This window comes from Trichoplusia ni, chromosome 5 (genome assembly GCF_003590095.1).
Source record: "Trichoplusia ni isolate ovarian cell line Hi5 chromosome 5, tn1, whole genome shotgun sequence".
NCBI classification, from domain to species: Eukaryota; Metazoa; Arthropoda; class Insecta; order Lepidoptera; family Noctuidae; genus Trichoplusia; species Trichoplusia ni.
The window spans coordinates 4,883,431-4,898,417 of NC_039482.1; the positions used below are offsets into that span (position 1 = coordinate 4,883,431).

The window sequence follows — 14,987 nt, forward strand, 5'->3', positions numbered from 1 at the left end:
AGTGGTTCCCGAGATTAGCGCGTTCAAACAAACAAACAAACAAACAAACAAACTCTTCAGCTTTATATATTAGTATAGAGTATAGATTAGTATAGAGTATAGATAATATGTAAGTTTTTTTTCAATTGCGTGAAATATTGTGTCTTTATAATCGTATTAACACATTATATTCCTTATATGCTGAACATTATAAATATCACGTAAATTAATTATGAACATGATATAATCGTTATAAATTCCCATGTTTTATCTAATAAAACCTTTTTCGTAACAAACTCACTGTATCTATTTTCCTGCAGTATTTTTAACCCTCAAATCGCTAGTTAAATAGCACAGACGTTAGAAAAACGGGAAAACGGGAAAAACGGTAATACTCGTATCTTTCCCCTGGAAACCAGAGGGTTGGCTATTTACCGGTAAATCTGATATAGCGTGATTTTATACAGCCAGACAGATACTGAAGAGTTATTGGGGTAAAGATTAAGATTTAAAATATGTTGTTGTTTACGTAACGGTAAAACGATTGTGTGAAGGGTAACTTAATTGTATTTTTTACCCTTTCTATTGATGTTGCATTTTTTGGAAAGATAGTTTCTTAGGGTTCCGTGAAACAAAGGCAAAAAATGGTACCCTATTACTTAAGCATCGCTGCCTGTCCGTCTGTCACCAGGCTTCATCTCATGAACTATGACAGTTAGACGCTTAAAATATTCACAGATTATGAATTTCATAAGTGACCAATTTTCTTAAATCTCGCGTCACGTAGAAATTTTTATGGTATCTTCAAACCCCATGACAATGCAATTTACGGTCTGATTTTGATAAAATTTGAATGGAGTGATTTTAGATTTTTTAAATCTATTAATTATTTGGATATGTTTGTGGTCTAAAGGTTGGTCATGTAATTTTCATATCAGCCTCTAATTGTGCCATAGCTGGGCAAAACCCTTTTCCCATACGGTGAATGACATTATAATAAAAATCAAAAATCTAAAACTACGTTTCGAAACATTTTCAATGAAACAGTGTTAATTAAAACTTGTACTTACATATTAATTAACAGACATAGAACAGTTGCATACATTTTAATTACGACTAGCTAATTACGAAGACAATGCATCGTATTATAGTTCCAGGTAATAATTATTCGCTTTTTGTTTGAAATGTTCGTTAAATTAGACAATAATATTCATATGTAGATATTTAAATATTACATCAGTGTTTTTTGAGATATCAATCAAGAAATTTTAAACAAAAAATATTCTTGGCGCCCAACAGGACTAATTCCTATTCTCTTTAGCAAAGAGAACATTCGACTGCCCTTATTCCATTTTTTTATTCGGATTGGCCTATCATGTAAATATAGATAAAAACAACGACAAAATCGTTTGATTCGGTCCCAAATTTCGAGGTAACAAAAATACAGAAAAATTAAGAGCCTCTTCCATTTAAATTCGATTGAAAAGTAATCACTGTCTTCTTCCCTTATCTTTAAACAGTAAAAAGGAACGGATAATAACTATCATACAAAAAAAGAGACAAATCTGAGCTAAATCATTTAGTTCATTCGAACCAGCTGAGGATTAACATAAGCTCCTTACATTACAATCTCACAGTCTAGAAAGACTATTAATAATTTAAAATAATCCTTTAGATCGTACACTGTACCACAAATTAGCATACAATTTAATATAAAACTAGTCCTTATTGCAAGAGAATAAAGTTGTGTTTTGTGCTATATTGTTGTGGTGGTCTGTACTTGTGATATTAAAACGTATAATGACGGGATAAATTGTATTTGCTATATATTGAACCTCTTTTGTTCAAGGATATGCAAGACTGTTGTTTTTTTACACAATATTATTTATTTAATAATTTTTATCGAAATGATTATCAAGATGTTAATGTTGAAGTCTCGTATAAAAAGACATAAGGCGTTAAATACCTGACTTTGAAATTTAACCTAAATTTAACCCGATTTTGAAAGGATGCGTTTATACGTCTTACTTCGTCTTACGGTTCACAAACCTCTTCCGTATAGGGAAGCTATGAGCATTGATCACCGCGCTTGGTTACTGTGGGTTGGCGATTTCATATTAGTAAATTCGAAATCCAGGTCTCTCTATGATGTTTTCCTTCACCGTTTTGTCAATGGTGTACCTATAATTATTAAGAAAACACAATAAACTTTTGAAAATGCCACATTCGTAGGTACTTGCCGTTGTTGGGGTCGAACCTGCTCCTCGTGCATACAAATTTAGGCATTTAACCCCAAGGCCACCACTACTGGATTTGGAGGTTTTTACGTGATACCATAGTTATGGTACCATAGTTATGGTACCATAAGAAAATGTTTTAGTGTAACACTTTCAATAAATTGTAGTCTACAAAAGAATAAAAAAAGAAATGATTTTATATTTTTAAATATTCGAAAAACGAAACAACGATTCATTTACAAACTCAAAAAACCGTTGCATAAAAAGTTATTTCTTCATTAAGTTCTTTTCGCTACAACTGTCTTACTGGCTGGCAAGCTCCCGTTAATAATGAGCTCGTAATGAATTCCTGGCAACCCTGAACGCTCGTTAGGGCTGGCAACACCGACAATAGTTTTAATGTCGTGTTTAAATTATTAAGTTTCGAATTAGCTGATTGGTTTGGCGCCAAGACGTATTTCTTTGTTCTTTTAAATTGCGTCATTGTTAGAGGCCAGAGTTTTAAACATTGAATAATCAAACTCAGAAAATTATATTACGTTGAAGGGGTATGGTTGGCTATTTTTTAAATATCTCATTATGCCAATTGATGAAAATATATTCAAGAATTCCTGTTTAATTTTTAAGTCAATTAAATATGATTAAAACAGGAAACCTGAAATATGGCAATAACCTTGTTAGTTTTTAAATTAAGAAAAAAGTGCGGTGATTCTTGTGTATTGTTTTATTAACCCTCTATGTCAAACTCCGACCAAACTAGAATTGGTTAACCGCAGTTAAGTTTCTAAAAATAAAACAAAACCTTTAAAAAAACATCACATATATTTTTTTAATAAATTTAATTAAAGAGTTTGTAACTATTTTGAAAAAGGTTTGAGTAAATCCATTTTGTTGGCTGCCAGTACCACGCCTTATTACGCTTAATGAAATTTGTCAGCGGATTCTCACCGTCAGGAAAATCGTTATTCAGACAGTCTGTTTCCATTGCGATGATGTTTGGTAATGTTTCTTGGATATTACTTTGTGTTATTTTTTTAGTATAAAAGTTATGTAAGTGATGTGTGTAACAAAAGTTATTATTGTCTTTTTTTCTGTAATAAAATTTCGAATAAAACTTTTTTTTTATCGACTCTCAGATACGAGATTCGTATTTACCGGAATTCTGAAATAATTTCACAAATATTCAAGTTACAAAGACTCAGAACAAGTAAGAGATATAAAAAAAAAACTTAATAAGCTTTACCAAAAGTTTTACAAATGACATAGATAATCTTAATATACATAAATCTCGTGTTACAATGTTTGTCCTAAATGGACTCCTAAACCACTTAACCAATTATAATAAAATTCGCACACCATGTGCAGCTCGATCCAACTTGAGAGATAGGATAGCTTAAATCTCAAGTTATAGTCGCAATTTCTTCTAATCACGCGGACGAAGTCGCGGGCAACGGCTAGTTTATTGAAATTATTGAATTACCTACATTTTGCTTATCTTAAAGAATAACTCAACAATCTTGAGAATCATCGACTTTTAAAGACCTACGCACGAACACCTACACATAAATCCAGATACCACAAACATTTGGTCCAATATTTGATCCAGGATTTGATCTTGATCCAATAATCTTACGGATTTTATACTTACGAGTCGAGTGAGAGTGAATTGATGGGGATTATGTATGCAGAGTGTTTGGTTATTGGTGATTCTGAAAAATGAAAGTGGAGGCGTTTGAGTGAATTTTAAATATTTATTGTTGATACTATGATCATGATCTCGTATTTTGTGTTGTTATAATATTATTTTAATCGATAGTTTAATACCAGTCAAGTACGAGTCGGATTTACGGTACTTTGGGTTCCGTACAATCGAAATTGGTCAGCCGTCAAATTAATGCCAGAAATAGTTAGCTTAATCTTTATTTTTAGCATTTGCTGTTACAGTGGAATCAAAGCTATATCATTTGTGAAAATTTTAAGGGTCTCTTGTATTTCATAAGATTTAGCCTGATAACAGACAGATGGACGGACAGCCGTGCCTTAATAATAGGGTTCTGTTTTTACTTCTTGGGTACGGAATCCTAATGTACAGATGTTGGGTATGGTAGTCTGCGACGGTGTTTCCATGCTGTCACACGTTTTTGAATATGTGGGTTTCACACAAACAAACATTTCTACAAAGAGAAATAACAATTCTTAATAACTTCTAAACGTCGTTCTGTTTTTCTTTAGCATAAAGGGACCATTTGTAGTTTTCTTTTCTACAATAATTGCATTCTGCCTGACAGCTAACAATTATGCGAAGTAGTTTTAGAAAATTCTCTTATTATAACTTATTGCAAGGAAATAATGGTTTCATTCATTATCATGACTGTGTTCTTTTTTTGCTTTTTTTTGTTTCTACTGTTTTTTGCTACCTTATACCTACTTGGCAATTTACAGATAAGAGTCGTGAGAACAAAACAACGAAAATGACAGCCTGTCAAAGTTCGTGCAAGTCGATATCGTAAACGAAAACAATAAAACCCTCATATTAACCGAAGAAAGATGTAAAAAGATAAGCTTTCAATTAGACTTTCCATCTTTTGAGACACGCGAAGATCATAAACAAAATAAATAAGGGATTTGTGGGGCGCCGTCGCGAAATAGTTTTTCGAAGTACTAGGCTGTCATGCGGCCATAAGAGGTTTTGGGTAAATCCGTCGTAGGCGGGACACGTACTCGAATTTATCTTCACCCAGCTCACTTTCGCTCCTTAGCTTCATGCGCCCCTGGTAGATGGGGTAGTTTTATCAGTTTTATGTCGCGGTTTGTCGTTTTTATGGTTACCCCATAACATAATCTGCGTTGTTATAGTATAAAATAAGGGACTTGTGAAAACTATGACGACTTCTATTGAGTTTTTATTACCGTCGTGAGTCACAAGTAATTTGTATCGGCTTATGTGAATAAGTAGTACAGCGAAACAAATTTTATCATAACAATACCAGCTGCCCCTGTGTCTTCTAACCTGGATTATTTTACTTCTATAATAACTTCACATGAGCCTTAACTAGGAATAGCTTTAAGCAATAAAACAATTGGCAATGTTCAAAACAGTTTTGTGGACAAATGTATTAACATAAGTCTAATATTTTCTGTACTTAATAATTATAAAAAAATAATCGGCAGAGACTTGCAAAATTATACCCTAAACAAATCACATTACAACCTAAATTACCTTAAACCCTAAACCTTAGGTTGCAACTCACAGTTCCTGCTTGATATTATAATGATCGCACACGTAACTTAAACGTGCCGTAGCTTAGGCGTCTAACGAACTAACTTAAGTTTAAGTTAAGTTTAAAGCGCTCACTCGGAACCAGATGAAACTTTAATGTGAACTGAACTTAGGTTGCATCAGCGGATAAGTACTTACTTAATGGAAAGCAAGCTCTGTTAATATTTACCTTTTTTTGCCGCGTGGCTGTATTAAAGGATTCGTATTAACGAGATTGTAATTTTATACACAATGCAAGGAATCAATAGGATGTTAACAAATTTCCGAATTTTCAAAAATATAATTTCATTGAATAATAGCAATATGAAAGTAAAAATTAAAATCTCTGACAGTGAAAACGTTCCCTCCCAAAACTTTTTAATGGCCGGACCAATTTTTACCAAAAATCTCTAAGAATACTCAACTCTACAGCTTTATTGAAATCGTTCAATTTTTTCGGGCGCTATGATGCCACAGACAGGCAGACAGAGAGACATTAAACGTCTTTCTCTTCTTGCATCGAAGGATTAAAAAGTATACAATTATAGTAACTGCAACTTCCTTGAGGGATTAAGCCATATAAAACTTTAATTCAATTCAAATAAGGTCGTTTATTGAAAAGTAGAGATACTTCGAAATTCTCTCACGTTCTGTTCATGGACCATTATCGACTAATGCGGACCTGGTAAAGTGAAAATTGCCATTAATTCCGAACATACAGAACCAGAACATGGCGTTACGCTGTTATTAATTTCCGCAGGCAATGCTGCAACTGATAGGGTTGTCGCAATCTATATCTAACCTAACTTTTAATAAGAATAATTTTATTAAGCAGAGCTTTTATAATATTTTTGCAGGCTTAGCCGAGTGGTTGAGTAATACACTGTGCGCAAGGGTCACGAGTTCGATACCCACATAGAACAAGCATTATACTGAGTCCGTGTGTCCTTGTATCCTCCTCCCGCGATACAAGGATAAAATTCTTTAATGCGGGAGCCAATTTTTGTTAAAAAAGTAGACTTTCATTAATCATTTCATTTCATTTCAATCTTTAATACATTTAAAACATTATGAATAAATTATTTTTAGTCACGGATCAAAATGCAGAGCCCTTTACTCTCACGACTCCAACTCGTTCATAGTTATTTACCTAGTCTTTTCCCAAAGATGTTCTAATAGACCAGATTTTATTTTCATATATTTTACCAGAATCCATTACTACAGGTCTTCTAACCTGTATTACGCGTTTCGATGCGTCATGAAGTATATTTGTAAATGTCTAATATCTAGCTCTAATATTCAGTATTGTGGCAACCCTAGCGCTGAGTCAAAGCGGGAACATGCAGGTATTTCTAATTTCCATTCATTACGACATTTAATTACGACTGCAACACAGGTCATGCGTGCAAACTGATTTATTATTATTATGTTAATAATCTTATGTACAAAATTCGTGTGTCACAATGTTTGTCACTACTTTTATTCCTCCGAAACGAGTTGATTTATTTTTAACTAGCTGTTGCCCGCGACTCCGTCCGCGTGGTTAGATTTATACCTGCCCCAAATTTTCCACATTTTCCATTGTATCTTCGCTCCTATTAGTCGCAGCGTGATGGTTTATAGCCTAAAGCCTTCCTCGATGAATGGTCTATTCAACACAAAAAGAATTTTTCAATTTGGACCAGTAGTTCCTGAGATTAGCGCGTTCAAACAAACGAACAAACTCCTCAGCTTTATATATTAGTATAGATAAACTTTATTTGTGTATTTGGTAGGTCTGAGAATCGACTATTCTTTTTTTCAGAGGCATTTTCATGTATTTTTTTCCACCTCATAAATTCTCTAGAAACAAATAGTACGGCAAAACGATTACGTACTTAATTGTAAGGAATATATTATATCGCTGGTTTTTGCCTAAAGAGGGAATTACGAACCCACGCACTTAAATCGACTTCGACTTCTTTAAAATGCTGGTAAATATAAATATTCGTAATTTCAAACAACACCTTGTTGTTTTTACACCGACTTCAGTCTGTTTTTAGTAGTTCTTGTTTGTTACCTTAAAACTTGTTGATCCTTTTTTCATTGTCCTGAAATAAGTGTCTTTTTCCATTGAAAATAATCGATTTTGGCTCAGTCATTTTTATTTGAAATCAGATTTACGTTTTTGTTGTAAAAACTATAGGTATTGTTTTTAAGAGAAACTCGACAACTTGAAACGGTAATTTTAAACAAATTTCTATATCAAACAATTCACACCTTTTATTTCAATCTATATCTACACTTATATATTAAGCTGAAGAGTTTTTTTGTTTGTTTGAACGAGCTTATCTCAGGAACTATTCGTTTAAATTGAAAAAATATTTCTGTGTTGAATAGACCATTCATAGAGGAAGGTTTTAGGCTATATACTATCACGCTGCGACTAATAGGACCGAAGATACAAGGGAAAATGTGAAAAAAGCAGCTTCGGATTCCATTCAAAAATTATATTTTCTAACCACGCGGACGAAGTCGCGGGCAACAGCTAGTTAAGGGTATTTTTAACCAAATTTCTATCTCAAACAATTTACACCTTTTATTTCAATTCAATTCTTAACGTTCACCTTCACCTTAAGCACTCTGATTTATGACTATCCTTTTAGTCTGTGACGTCATAGGAAAAGGGAATAAAATATATTTCTTACGCACTAAGTGTGTTAATGGTGTAACGTTGTCGACGATGTATGTTCAGAGAGGATTGTGATAGGTGGCTAGCAGAAGTGCCACTTGAATATGTCTGTGAAATCAATTTGGATGATAGTATGGGTCACTGCAATGGGATTGTTGAAGAGTTGTGAGATTAAAACAATTTATTCGGTTAGCTCAATAATAAAATAATTTAGAATTTTTGGTGTTTATTTTTAGCCAACGAAATCATAGTACTTAACCCGTTTTTTTTAGGGAAAGCTACTTAGGATTTTAATTAAATAAATCTTCAAAGTAAAACCAATTAAGGTTATATATAGATCGGGATTGATCCCTGTGTAAGGCAAATTTTTGGGTGTCTTACAAACGCTTGTTTTAAGTCTGGGTGTCTTTGTACATGAGACTTGGATGTTGTTGAAACCCCACGCGAAACATATATGAAATTCTCGACTGCGTGAGTCAATAAAAAAAGAAACTGACAAAGCTCTTTACTATCTTCTAATATATAAAATTCCCGTGTCACGATGTTAGTTACCGTACTCCTTCGAAACGGCTTAACCGTTTTTTACAAAATTTTGTATACATATTGGGTATATTTTGATAGTAACTGTCGTGAGAATGATTCATTATTAAATGATGGGTTTACTCACGCGTATTTTCGGACCCAACCGGAGTCCTTAATCATGAGCAGACGCGGCGGGATCGCGAGTCGAACGCGGACTCCGGTTGGGTCCGAAACTAGTCGGGCTACCCCGATAAATACGCGTTAGTAAACCGTTACATCATTTAATAACATATTGGGTAAGTCTGACAATAGAACAACATCTATTTTTCATACCCCTAAGTGAAAAGGGTAGCTCACACTAAAAAAATATTTTATTTTTAGGACGAATTTTTTTTTTTTATAATGTGGCATTAAAATTGCATACAATTAGAAAAAAACATCGGCAAAACAACGTTTGCTGGGTCAGCTAGGAATAATATGTAATTAAAATTAGTTTAAACGTATTACCATGCTATCATAGTTCTTTAACATGATAAACCAGGAATTAAAATGAACAGAATGTACTTCATTTACATCTTCCATAAAATCATTTCAAATACATATTTTCAATTTTCTATTACAAGTGGTACTTCGTTGTAGTCCCTGCCTATTGATAGGCTTTTAACCTATTAGATGGCTGGTACATAAGATGGCATGTTAGGAGCGTCTTAATCCAGCCCTATATACATTGAGAGAGCGGAGGCTTCTAACTTAATACCAATAGATTGGAGTGATATCGTTGATTTGAATACTAGCCTATGAGTACTATTGCAGTAAATAATGAATTTAAAATGTTAGCAATAATAATTGTAAAGGCATTCTTAGTTCTTTTATTGATACCGCGTTGGGTTTGACAGAGGAAGTTATTTAAATTTATTATATATTTTTTTTGTAATCTGGGATTTTAGTATAAATAAGCCAAATAATAGCTGAGCAAATGAATTTTGAAATTCATCAAATGTATGACTGCTATAATATAACTTTGATTTATATTTTGGTTATTGTTTGTCGTAGTGGCAATAGCAGCATCATATTGTGTAAATATTTAAACTGTCTGCCTAAAACGGTTAATAAGATATAGCCTGGTGACAAACAGACAAACAGCCTGATGGACGGAGCCTTTGGATCATGTTTCGTTTTTCTCTTTCGGGTACGGAAACTTTAGAAAACGAAAAAAAATCTTAGATTTCATCTGTACAAAAATATCCAAAACGACAGTTCACAATTAAACTAAAGGTTATCAATTGACATACTCATTCTAAAAGCATATCCTTTTACACATACTGCTTATCCCATCTACATAGCCGGTTCAATATATTGAATTCCTAATACGTGGCCGGTACCACGAATTCATAAAGACAGACAATTATCGTTGTGGAATCAAGACGGTGCTCTACAGAGCGTATAGTGGCATCTCACTTGTACAATAGCATTAGACGAATAAACCTGCTTTGTGAGTTTCTTGGTACTGGGTGATATTTGAGACACGCTGGGACTAATTTGCATAGTGAGTAATTTCAACCCTATGCTTGGATTGTACGGCCGCCATATTGGATTGGGGTCAGCATACTTCAGATTTACATGGGACATATTTTTACGATAGGCTTAAAGTTTATGAGATTTGTTCAGTTATTGTAAAGACAGGTAGGGTTTTGGAGATGGCGGTATCTTTTTGTAGACCATTTCCTTTATAGTATCAGTAGCTTTCTTAAAACCGATCTTTTTGAGCTTATTGCTATTACCATAGAATTAAATGCTTTGAAACTAAAGGCATCTAAGATCTGAAAACGATTAATTTCTCACTTTAATTAAGATTTAATGAGTAAGTCTTAAGGATTATCAGTCGATTCTAAAAAGATAGGATTTCCGAAAAAATGTAAGCAGGCGGTCGAAGTTTACCAGTGGATCTCGATAGACTAAATTTTCTGATTGGTTGATTGGTCAAAACTATTTGCCGATTCTTTTACAAAAATAATATGACGGATTAGTATGTTGACTATAATTTAGTTTGCATTTCTGTAAATTAAAATACCTTTATAATTCAAGTCACCTATTTAAATTCGTTTTCATGGGAGTGGAATTACTTCTTGGTTAAACTTACGATTTAGTGCCTTTGTTAACGCTTCCCGATTCCTATCAAACATTACTCCATCTTTATGGGGTATCTTTGGCTTCTCGGCCGGCCCATCGACAATTCTTAAAGTTACTGCAGTTGTTAAAGCGAGATAGCACTACATACCATAGAGCGATGTCCCTCTCGCACAATTCATGAGGTGTTGGTAGGCTTCACGACTTGAATCTGTAATCGTGTGTCGTGACTTGAATGGTAATGAACTTTAATTGCATGTAAATTAGATAAGAATTTGGATAACAGTCGTATTAACTTTTGTAACGGTAATGAAAGGGATAGTATGGTAATAGAAGACTTTCGTTGAAAATATTGCTAAACAGTTTCTGTTTGTGTTTTGTTTCTTGGATTTTGATAACTATGTATATCTTAAAGCAGGAATAGTAGAAGGAGCCGTGGAAGTGTGGCCGTGGACGCGAGACAACGCACACCATCGTATCTCTGTCTCTTTTTCCCAACGACGACGGTCCATCTCTAATACGGTTCCAAACTCGTTCAGGGCTGAAAATTTTGTTGATTAGTGAAACCATGACGATAAAATGTATTTTTATACAGAAAATAATGATAAGTTTATTTTAGTAAACTGAGATTAGTTTATTAAAAAGACGACATCCCTACTTGAGGAAATATATTTTACAGTGTGTCGTAGACTAGTCATCTTAGAGTTCTGTATGAGAAACAAATGGTCCTCTAATACTAAGCTTCCGAAATCTGCCCATCTGCCGCTAGTTGAGGCTAGACATTAGAAATATTCAATCTATCAGTACTTCACCTGCAGTGCCACGAGTTCAACTTGCACTTAGCTCGTTTTCTATTCGAAGATTTGTCCATGTGGGCAATGTCTAGAAAAAAAGGCGCAGAAGCTTATACTTTATTAATTTATTGATCAGTTTCTTATCAATTGAGCACAGATCAGCAAAACTTAACTATTTCAGTAAGAGCTGTACATATTTTCCTTTCGTCACGCCATATCAGTAAAGTTGGCGATAAATACTTTTTCCTAGTTATAAGTTATGGTAAAAGTTTGTGTGTTTATGGTTTATTTATGTTATATTACATTGCCAATATTGTGAAGGGACGAAAAATAATAAATATTACTCTTAGATGTAGCTAAATAATTATCTTAGAATAAATGCAAAAATAACCAAAACGTTACGGAACCGCGACATTGAGGGTCCCGTAAGATTGCAAATTCGTACACATAGGCTGAATAAATACATGTCCAAAGCAACCTTTGCTCAACGTCGATGTTATTTTAGGTCATTCTTGTTATAGCGACAATGGACATGCATCATCTGTGATTTGTCTTTCTTTTATCGCAGTAACTTCAAAGTTCGAATGACGTCACTTACCAGTATAAGTTTCACTATCGGTTTTCGTACCTAACGGACTTATTAGAAAATCATTATATCTTCTGATAAAAATACAGTCATATTTAGCCCAATACCAAGAGTATTGGGCTAAATATGACTGACTGACTGTAGGTAGTTAATACCTTTTGCCGCAAACTAACACCCATAAAATATTACCTAGCTAAATTAATTCATTAATAATATCCAAGCTTCAAACTAAGATGTTAGTTTTGCTAAAATAATATTGATTGATGATTGATTTCGGATTCTGCCGACGTAACCGTGTTTTAATGGAATCTATTCAGCCGTACTGGTAGATACATAAAGCACTAATGAACTGAGGCCTAGTACTAACTCTTGAAGTAAGTTTGTTGAGATCGTGGGAGCGAGACGACGTATTACACTATGTAGAGCGGCATCTCGCTTACACTCGTGGTAATAATATAAAATAACTAGCTGACCCAGCAAACGTTGTTTTGCCTAATGAAAAATATATACAATATTTCTAGTTGTATAGATTTTTTAATGCCACATTATAAAAAGAAAAAACAAAAAATTCAAATTTTTTTTTTGTGTGAGCAATCCTTAACACTTAGGGGTATGAAAAATAGATGTTAGTCGATTCCCAGACCTACTGAATACGAATAAAAAATTTGGTAAAAATCGGTTAAGCCGTTTCGGAGGAGTACGTAACTGACATCGTGACACGGGAATTTTATATATTAAATAATATTAAGGGACGAGGTTTTCATCTGTATATTTTTATCTCATAACTTCGGACTAGATGAAAAATTGTGTTGATTATTGTTTCATTTAACGTAATATAGCTGTCATTTCCTACTACTAAATTTCGACCAATGGTGTAATAACTAGTAAAAGCAAAAAAAAAAAAACGAGGATGACAAAAAAAAATGAATTTGAAACCCGCAACGATTTTTGCAGGGAACTCTCAGTATTGAGAATCCGACTAGCACTTGGCCGGTTTTATATAGAAAGAAAATAAATAATAAATAAATGCGGACAACATCACATACATTGTTCTGAACCCAAAGTAAGTTGCTGAAACACTTGTGTTATGGAATTCAGATACAACGAAGGTACCACAAACACCCAGACCCAAGACAATGTAGAAATGTGAATTTTTACATTGACCCGACCGGGGATCGAACCCGGGACCTCTGAGCTAGCGACACCTTGTAACCGGTTCGTACGCCACTCGACCACGGAGGTCGTTGAAAATCTCTTTTAAACCTATTTTCGACATCGCTCTGTAGAAAAGGCAACTAGCTAATATAATTGTATACAAAACAATATATCATAAAGCATTTCTTTATTGAAACATAATACAATGAGGAATAATAATGTAGGTTACCCTTTGTGATATAAAACCTTTATTAACTTCATAAATACAGTTCAGCTGGCCGCTACCACTATATAAAGTGGAACTGACGTCGTTGTGGGAGGGAGACACCGCTATATGGAGTGCAGCGCGCTGTCTCGCTCATACAACTGCAATCGTGTGACTTGGAGAGATCGTGGCAGAAGTCTGAGTAGGAAACATTATTGTTAGTCATACGAACGGAAATTATATGTCAGGGCCATCATTCCTTCATGATGTATAATTTAGCCTTCAGGATTATTGCATTTTGCTCACTCAGTTGATTTTATATCAAAGAGGAAAATTATACTTTGTTTTTTTTTATGAATATATACGGACGCGCGTTGCATGTGAAGGCTTTTTCCGGGTAACCGGAACGGACTGCCGGTTGCCGGAAAGCGAAAAAGAGTTTTAATATATCAATAAATCAAGTGGGATAGGAGAGGCATTTTGTGTTGGTAGTCCCAGTAGCGAATTTATTCAGTGTATTGCAAAGAGGTTTTATATACCTTTAATTAATGGAAACAGGAATGAACAACTTGAAACAAGAGTTTCTCGATCATACAGATATTGTCGTGTGGGACACGAAATGTTCACACGTCGCGAAAACTGGTAATTAACTTTTTCAGTGTTGTCAATTGCCACTCGGCTATACATGCGGACAAAATTGGAGATTAATGTCAATATGATTAATCTATACTTCTATACTAATATATAAAGCTCAAGAGTCTGTTGGTTTGTTTGTTTGAACTCGCTAATCTCAGGAACTACTGGTTCAAATTGAAAAATTCCTTTTGTGTTGAATAGACCATTCGTCGAGGAAGGTTTTAGGCTATATATCATCACGCTGCGACAAATAGGAGCGAAGAAAAAGTCATAACTTATATCTTCTAACCACGCAGACGAAGTCGCGGGCAACAGCTAGTTTGAATTATAAACTCAAAATAATTACATACTTATATTCGTATAGAAACTTTAGTGAAGATGATTCATTATGAAATGATGCAACAGTTTACTCACGCGTATTTATCGGGATCGCCCGACTAGTTTCGGACCCTTAATCATGAGTACATCATGACCGGAGTCCTTAATCATGAGCTGACGCTGCGGTAGGGTCGCGAATCAAACAGTTCAACACGCGATTTTCATTTTTCATGTTTTGCGAGAAAATAGGGGAAAAACAAGAGAGATTTTTCTACCTGCGAAATAAACCTTCATTACACTCAGAGTACCAGGCAAGCATAAAGAAAAAAGAGTAACTAACAATGAATTATCACGATATTAAACATTAACCTGATTTGTCGACCTGGTTGGATTCGAACAGGGCCCTTTAAAATGCCCATAACCCAGTGAATATTTGATAGCATCTACTAATAAAATAAACACGTTTGTAGCGGTATTCTGAACATTAATTTTGTTTCA

The 14,987-nt window shown here is 34.1% G+C and overlaps 1 protein-coding gene across 3 annotated transcripts in view; it reads left to right on the top strand.

Moving 5' to 3' along the window:
- The window catches only part of LOC113494157 (inactive dipeptidyl peptidase 10), a 173,593-nt gene that overhangs the window by 37,813 nt on the left and 120,793 nt on the right, over positions 1-14,987 (top strand). The window lies entirely within an intron of this gene.